Source organism: Rattus norvegicus, chromosome 2, assembly GCF_036323735.1.
Source record: "Rattus norvegicus strain BN/NHsdMcwi chromosome 2, GRCr8, whole genome shotgun sequence".
NCBI lineage: Eukaryota > Metazoa > Chordata > Mammalia > Rodentia > Muridae > Rattus > Rattus norvegicus.
Genome location: NC_086020.1, coordinates 226,835,096 through 226,843,402, shown reverse-complemented (window position 1 = coordinate 226,843,402; position 8,307 = coordinate 226,835,096).

Sequence of the window (8,307 nt, the reverse complement as noted above, 5' to 3'; positions counted from 1 at the left end):
TCAGGCTCCTGTCAGCATGCACCTCTTGGCATCCCCAATAGTGTCTGGGTTTGGTGACTGTATATGGCATGGATTCCCAGATGGGGCAGTCTCTGGATGACCTTTCCTTCTGTCTCTGCTCCAAACCCTGTCTCCCTATTTCCTCCTGTGAGTATTTTGTTCCCCCTTCTAAGATGCACTGAAGCAGCCACACTTTGGTCTTCCTTCTTCTTGAGCTTCATGTGGTCTGCAAATTGTATCTTGGGTATTCCAAGCTTTGGAGCTAATATCCACTTATCAGTGAGTGCGTACCATGTGTGTTCTTTTGTGACTGAGTTACCTCACTCAGGCCGATATTCTGTAGTTCCATCCATTTGTCTAAGAATTTCATGTAGTCACTGTTTTTGATAGCTGAGTAGTGGTACATTTACACAATGGAGTGCTACTCATGCGATAACATCTAATAGAATTAAATCCTCTGCCACTGTTCAACAGAACTATCAGCACACCGGCATTTTGATTTTCCCTGCACTTTCAATTTCGGTAGAGATTCTGCTCTTGTGAATGAAAAGCAGCAGAGGCTGGTAAAACGGCTTCAGCTGGTAAGGGTGCTTGCTGCCAAGCCTGACAGCCTGAGTTCAAACACCAGGACCCACACAGTGGGTAAACTGACTCCCTACTAAGCAAGCGCTACAGGGCTGAGCTACACTGAACCCCGCTTGCATTCAAGAAATCAACCCTGAGGCTCGAAAGGATCCGTATCAGGATGTTTCAATTAGTCGCTTTTAACTGCGTGATAAAGTTTCTCGCAAAATCAATTTACTATAGGAAGGGTTCGTTTTGGCCTCACAGTTCAAGGGTGCATATATTGCATCATGGTGGCAAAGGCATCGCAGAAGGAGCTGGGGCTGCTGGTCCTGTGTGGCTGCAGTCAAGAAGCAGACAGGGACGAATGCTGGTGCCCAGTCAGCTCCCTTCTTTTTATACCATCCAGGATCCAAGCCCATAGCACCATGAGTGGGCCTTCCCACCTCAACAAAGTTTTTTTTTTAGATTTATTTATTTATTATATAGGAGTACACTGTAGCTGTCTTCAGACACACCAGAAGAGGACATCAGATCTCATTACAGATGGTCGTGAGCCACCATGTGGTTGCTGGGAATTGAACTCAGGACCTCTGGAAGAACAGACAGTGCTCTTAACCACTGAGCCATCTCTCCAGCCCCCCACCTTAACAAACTTAATTACAGTCATCCCTTAAAGATCTCGGCCAGAGACTAATCGAATCAAGGTGATCCCTGAGGCATATGTCTAGGTGATTCCAGATCCTGTGAAATTGACAACACTAACCATCACCAACGTCAAATAAATACCAGAATGTATCCCTCCAGTTCTCCGTGTATTGAATTCTTCTAAGGTGCCAGGTGTTCTCTCAGTGTTGGGGACAATCACTAGTAAGATGCATGGGTCGTTACCTCAAGATGAAAGCTCGTGGCAGGGGGGTCTCGGGCCAGAGACGGGGTAATCTTTGGGGCAGCAGTAGTTAAAAGTCTTTAGCTGAGACAACTAAATGTGACTTAAAGCAGCTGAAGCAATAGGTAAGGAAGTGGCCAGGACTGGAGAAGCAGGAACAGTGAGTGGGCACGTACCAACGGTGGGCCCTCTCTCTCCTCTGGTCATCTGCCTGTGTTCCCAGGCTGTAATGAAGGATCTGGCAAAGTTTGGCTTACTTCTTACTGTGTTATCAAAGGTGAACTTCCCCTTCTCCCCTCCTTCCCCTGCTATTGGCAGAAAGATAACTTAAGTCAATGTGCTTATGTTTTCTTCCATTCTTTTCCTGTTGGGTCTGTGCTCCTGACTCCAATCCGATAAACTTTGTACACAGAGCAGGTGGCCCACATTGTTCACTGGCCCATTCCCAGGCTCGGGAGTCAACTGCATACAGCCTGTCAGCAGCGCCTCTGTCACCAGCTCTGCATTGATGAAATTCCAGCACCCATTAACCCCAAAATCTTCCCCTCTGAACTATTACACCAGACCCCTAGAAGTTTCTACCAAGCAGTCATGGTCCCCTGGTCACAGCTGGTAAAACTAGAGACAGGAGTCTGACAGAGTGACTGGGACACAGGAGTTAGGAAATAGAAGCCCTTGTTCCTCCAGCATGGAGAGCCTCACACAAGGAGACTGAATGGCTCTGTCCCTCTCCATGATATACTGAAGCTTGTGGTCAAGTGATAGGTCTTACATCAGTGAGCTGTTGTTAGACAAGCTGTTGGCTGCTGGAGAGGATGAAGAAGAAGAAGAAGAAGAAGAAGAAGAAGAAGAAGAAGAAGAAGAAGAAGAAGAAGAAGAAGAAGAAGAAGAGGAGGAGGAGGAGAAGAGGAGGAGGAGGGGGAGGGGGAGGAAGAGGGGGAGGGGGAGGAGAGGGAGGGAGAGGAGGGAGAAGAAGAAGAAGAAGAAGAAGAAGAAGAAGAAGAAGAAGAAGAAGAAGAAGAAGAAGAAGAAGAAGAAGAGAAGAAGAGGAGGAGGAGGGGGAGGAAGAGGGGGAGGGGGAGGAGAGGGAGGGAGAGGAGGGAGAAGAAGAAGAAGAAGAAGAAGAAGAAGAAGAAGAAGAAGAAGAAGAAGAAGAAGAAGAAGAAGAAGAAGAAGAAGAAGAAGGTGGTGGTGAAGAAGAAGGTGAAGAAGGTGAAGGAAAAGAAGGAGAAGAAGAAGAAGAAGAAGAAGAAGAAGAAGGAGGAGGAGGAGGAGGAGGAGGAGGAGGAGGAGGAGGAGGAGGAGGAGAAGAAGAAGAAGAAGAAGAAGAAGAAGAAGGTAAAGAAAAGAAGAAATAAACCAATAAACCAACTGGTATGATCATTCCTCCCTGCAAGAAGCTTACTGGTGTGGGGCTACCTCTTTTCCTTTGTATTTTTAAAACCTGTGAGAAACTCATAAGGATCCAAGTATGGACCAAGCCAAGCACGGGCAAATCCACATAGTCTATAACAAAGGGCCAAGATAACTTTTTCTGAGCAATAATATTTTGGCTGTGGTCTGATTACAGTGAAAAACTGCCTGAAATGATTGCCCTGGCCAGAGCTGGCTGCCTATTCAGTCACCAGCCCTCAGGCCTGGGAACTAACTGCACTTGACCTGCAGTGGCAATCTTTGGTCTGGTCTAGTTGCTCCCTGGAGACAAAGAACAAATGACAACACCAGCCTACGCGTCAGCAGGGGACAAGGAGGCCATGGACTGCACTCGCGCATTCTGAAAGCATGACTTCACCACAGCTTAACAAAGCTCAAGTGTACCAGCCATTGCTCAATGTCACTTGCAAGATAAACTCTTCATTAAAGTGCCACATGGATTGTGGGCATGCATGCGTGTATGTAGTTCCCCAGTGCACCCTCCTGTGGAGAGAAAAGGGTTCATACCTCCATGAGCCTGTGATCAACTACTAGTTGCCTTGTTGTCTGCTGTGAGGACCCCCCCTCCCCAGCCTTAGACCCAGCCCCTAAGGCACTTTGCTTAGTATTGGACAAACACTGGCTGTTGTTTAGGTATCAATCCCGGCATGCTATTTCAAAGTCATTGGCTCGTTATGGTTAGGGATTGATGGCTCGTCTTCCTACATGGCAGGTAAGCATTGAGCTAATATCCAGACCTTTTTCACGTATATTTATGAATGTGCGTGCACCTGTGTGAGTGTGTGCACAGGTGCACGTACACCACAGCACATGTAGAAGGCAGAGGGCAAGCTTAGGTTCTGGTCCTCAGCTTTTAGCTTGTTTGGGAGCGGGGAGATCTGTCATTATCTGTGTGTACAGCCAAGCAGTATGGCTCTTCAGCTTCTGAAGATGTTCCTGTCCCGGCCTCCCCTCTTGTCCTAGGAGTGCTGAGACTGTAGGCACACGCTGCCACTGCCCAGCTCTTACACCAGCTCTAGGGATAGACCGAGCCCCTCATGTTTGCTCAACAAGCACTTCACCCACTCCGTCATCTTCCCAGCTCTATTTTCATACATGTGCAACACTCCTACCTCAGTCTCCCGTGTAACAGGAGTTGCAAACAGGTACCTTGATGCACCCCCCTAATTTTTTAAATTCATGTAGTTTACTCAATACTAAATATCACGTGCATCACGGGGTATGTGGGTACCCGTGCCTGTGGGCGGTGTCACTCTGTATTACTCTCCATCTCATGTGTTGGACCAGTACATCTCCGAATCTGACGATCATCCGTCAGCTGGCTAGTGAGTCCCTGGGATCCTTCTGTCACTCCCTGACTCCCTCAGCACTGGAGCGGGAGTTATGAGCTACCACACTCAGCTTTTCACCTCGGGGCCTCAACCCAGTCTTCAGCTTTCACAGCAAGCACTTTACCCACGAGCCATCTCTTCCTCTACCACTACCAAATGCTTAGACTTCTGCCACTAGCAAGTAGAGAAATAGCTCAGGGCTGCCTGCTTTAGCTGAGGTGTTTCCAATTTAAGGACCTCCACTTCTGCGTGGCCATGATCTTCATGTGTGCTGCAGGTAAGAATTTCAGAACGAGTCAATCAGAAGCGAAGTCTCTATTTATTATGAAAGAAATGGGACTGGGAAGATGGCTCTTGAAAATGACTTGAGTTCAGCTCCTAGCACCACATGAGGCGTCTCACAAACATCTGGAACTCCAGAGCCAAACAATCTGATGCCCTCTTCAGGACTCTTTAGGTACCTGCAGTCACACATGCACACACACACACACACACACACACACACATACACACACACATACACATACACACACACACACACACACACCTAAACATAAACACACAATTCAAAGTGAAGCAAAACATTTTATAATTGTTTTTAGACATCAAGCAACAAGAGATGGTTTTACATTCAGGCATTGAAAGAGAACGGAACCCTTGAAATTTTGTGATATTACGTGTGTGGTTGATTCTGACCTTTAAAATTACACTAGACAAGGGACATAGTTCACAAAGAGATTCAAGGATTAAACCAAGTTTTTTTTTTTTTTGTTCTTTTTTTCGGAGCTGGGGACCGAACCCAGGGCCTTGCGCTTCCTAGGCAAGCGCTCTACCACTGAGCTAAATCCCCAACCCCCAATTTTTTTTAATTAGTTTAAAATGTGCTCTTAAGTTTGGCTGCTGGGGAGGATGAAGAAGAAGAAGAAGAAGAAGAAGGAGGAGGAGGAGGAGGAGGAGGAGGAGGAGGAGGAGGAGGAGGAGGAGGAAGAAGAAGAAGAAGAAGAAGAAGAAGAAGAAGAAGAAGAAGAAGAAGAAGAAGGAAGAAGAAGAAGAAGAAAGAAGAAAGAAGAAGAAGAAGAAGAAGAAGAAGAAGAAGAAGAAGAAGAAGAAGAAGAAGAAGAAGAAGAAGAAGAAGAAGAAAGAAGGAGGAGGAGGAGGAGGAGGAGGAGAAGGAGAAGGAGAAGGAGAAGGAGAAGGAGAAGGAGAAGGAGAAGGAGAAGGAGAAGGAGAAGGAGAAGGAGAAGGAGAAGGAGAAGGAGAAGGAGAAGGAGAAGGAGAAGAAGAAGAAGAAGAAGAAGAAGAAGAAGAAGAAGAAGAAGAAGAAGAAGAAGAAGAAGAAGAAGAAGAAGAAGAAGAAGAAGAAGAAGAAGAAGAAGAAGAATTCCCTAACTGGGCTATGCAAGACCACACAGACACAAAAGCCAAGGAGGAAGGCTCACTCTGAACTCAGGAGACCTTGGGAAAGTTTGGTCAAAGTTGTTATAAAAAGAAAGAGAAGATTGTCAGATGTCCCATGTGCAGTTAGGTCAAATGTCTGAAGGATTCCTTACCTGTGTGTCTGTGGTTTGATTGTTTGCTGTTCTGTGGTGCAGGTAAGCTAGCTGCTTCTTTGATGGAGGTAAACTTGTAATAGGAATACACATGACCAGGTTCAGTTCCTTAGCTCTTAAGTTTTCTTTTGACCAGTTCCTAATGTGTGTGAACGCCTAAAGTCCGTCAGGCTTTCTGAAAAGAAAAAAAGAAGGCACCTGCTACAGTCCTCTAACTTTGTGCTTCATGAGTAAAACTGAATGCTTCCCACATTAACTCTGAACTGCTTTTGAAGTATTTGGGACTGTGACCCACTGGTCAGATGATCTTCGAGTCCCGAGGCACATCGGAGTTTATTTTAGATGCATTGACTCCTACTTTGGAGTTGCGTGAAAATCTACACAGTGCTACAGGCAGCGAGAATTAACCTTCTTGTGGTTCAGCTTGGTTTCCTCCTAACAGACTCACTGAGGAGCAGGGTAGCATCTCAGCCGCAGCCCGCGCTGCTCATGGGAGTTTTCTACCACTCATTGAACCGTTCATTCATCAGGCGACCGCTTAGTCATTTCCTTCACTGGACCTCTTTCCTGTTTTAAGATGAAATGAAAGTAAAACAGCATGGAAGACAAGGGGTGAATAAGAGCGCTCTTATCTATCTTAGTCACGCGCGTCGCGCGCGCAGCCATTTTCAAATTTTCCCTCTTAGAAAATACAGTCACGAAAAGTGATGGTGATGTCGTTCACACTGAATAGACAAATCGTGTGCGTGCATGCGTGCGTGCGTGTGTGTGCGCGTGCGTGCGTGCGTGTGTGCGTGTGCGTGTGTTATTAGAAAGTTCCTCAGTTGCCGTAGTCTAGGAGGAAAACAAATCCCTCCTCTCTGACGTAAATACCATGTATTTTTCTCTCTACAACTTACAACTCCTGACTTGGACAAAAGGCCCCCAGGTAGCACATGCTGTCCCTGCTTTCTCCCAGTGCAGTCTCTGCTTAAGTCCTTTTCATTTGCTTAAAAGCAATTAAAATGACTCCATTCAAAATTAATTCAATTAATTCTTTCTAAGCAACGATGTACAGATAAAGAGAATAAGAAAATAATTTTGCCCAAGGTCACATAGAGAGGTAAGGGTCAGAGCTAAGGTTCAAGACACCAAGCTCTCGTGTCTCCACCTTAACATAAACTCTAAGCACAATTTTCCTAATGACACATTAGAGCTGTGTGCCCAGTGACTTTACAGTTAGTACAATGTCTCTAATTTTATTTATCCTTAGCTCTAAAGCTTAAATATGTAACTTTCAGTGATAATTGGAAGTTAGTTTGTTTTGATTTGTTATTATTATTGATTTGGTTGGTTTGGGGTTTGATTTATGGTTTTTTTTTTTTGACAGAGTCTTAACTATATGTAGCTTTGGCTGAGCTGCAAGTCACTATGTAAATCAGACTAGCCTAGAGCTCACAGAGATCTGCCTGCCTCTGCTGGGATTATAGGTGTGTGCCACCACACCCAGAAATTTGGGGGGTGCTTTAAAAGTCAGGTCTACACTTTATTGTTCCTAAATGTCAGATAAATTCACATTCATTGTCATTTATTGTCACCTTGGACTGAAACACACTCATTTTGGTAACATAACCTTTTCTCTGACATCCCTTTTCCTTGTAATTGTTGGACTTCCCCCAATGTCTTAACACGTTTTCTTAAGATGTACTTAGCAGAGCCACAGATGATATTACAGGACTGTACCTAGAAGGACTTTGCTGAACTGCAGGGAATTCCTTTTTCTTCCCTGTGCCTCTGATGATGAATCTTCTTGACCTTTGGGGCAACTGACACAATATTGGCTTTACTCGGAACTCTGTCTCTGGGGTCATATGTCATATCTCAGAACTGTCGTAGAATGGAAAGAACCCTAGCTTGTAGATGAATGTGTCTGGCCCAGTTACATCCTTGCCTATCTAATAAGCTGTGATTGTAGGGAACCCACTTACCTCTTAAGTACTTCACCCACAAAGTGGGGAAACGGTGAGCAACTCCACCTTGGTGCCGAGGAACCTACCTATTGGACTTCAAAATCTAGCTTGGCTCTATGGGTGTTCCTGGAACGGCTTCAACTTTTGTGCCTTGGATCCCTCATCTGCAACTGAAAATTCAAACAGTAGGGTTTTAGTAGGGTCTTTTCTTTTCAAGCATCAAATGGTTGCTAGTGAAGCTATGTGAAAAGAGGAATCCTTATTCGCCGTTGGTGGCCGTGTAAACTGGTACAGTCTCCATGGAAATCAGCATGGCGGTTTCTCAAACAACTGACAAGAGAACTGCCCCATGATGCAGCTATCCCACTCACAGGTCTAGGCCCAAAAGACTAAGTCAGTGCAGCACAGGGACACTTACCTATCCATGTTTACTTTGGTGCTAGTCACAGCAGCAAGGAAATGAAATGGCCTGGTTCAGATGTCCACCCACAGATAAATGGACGATAGGAAATGTGGTTTGATCCATTAAAAAAAAAGGAGTGGAATTTGTAGGAAAATGGGTAGCTCTGTAAAATATTATATTTATCCAA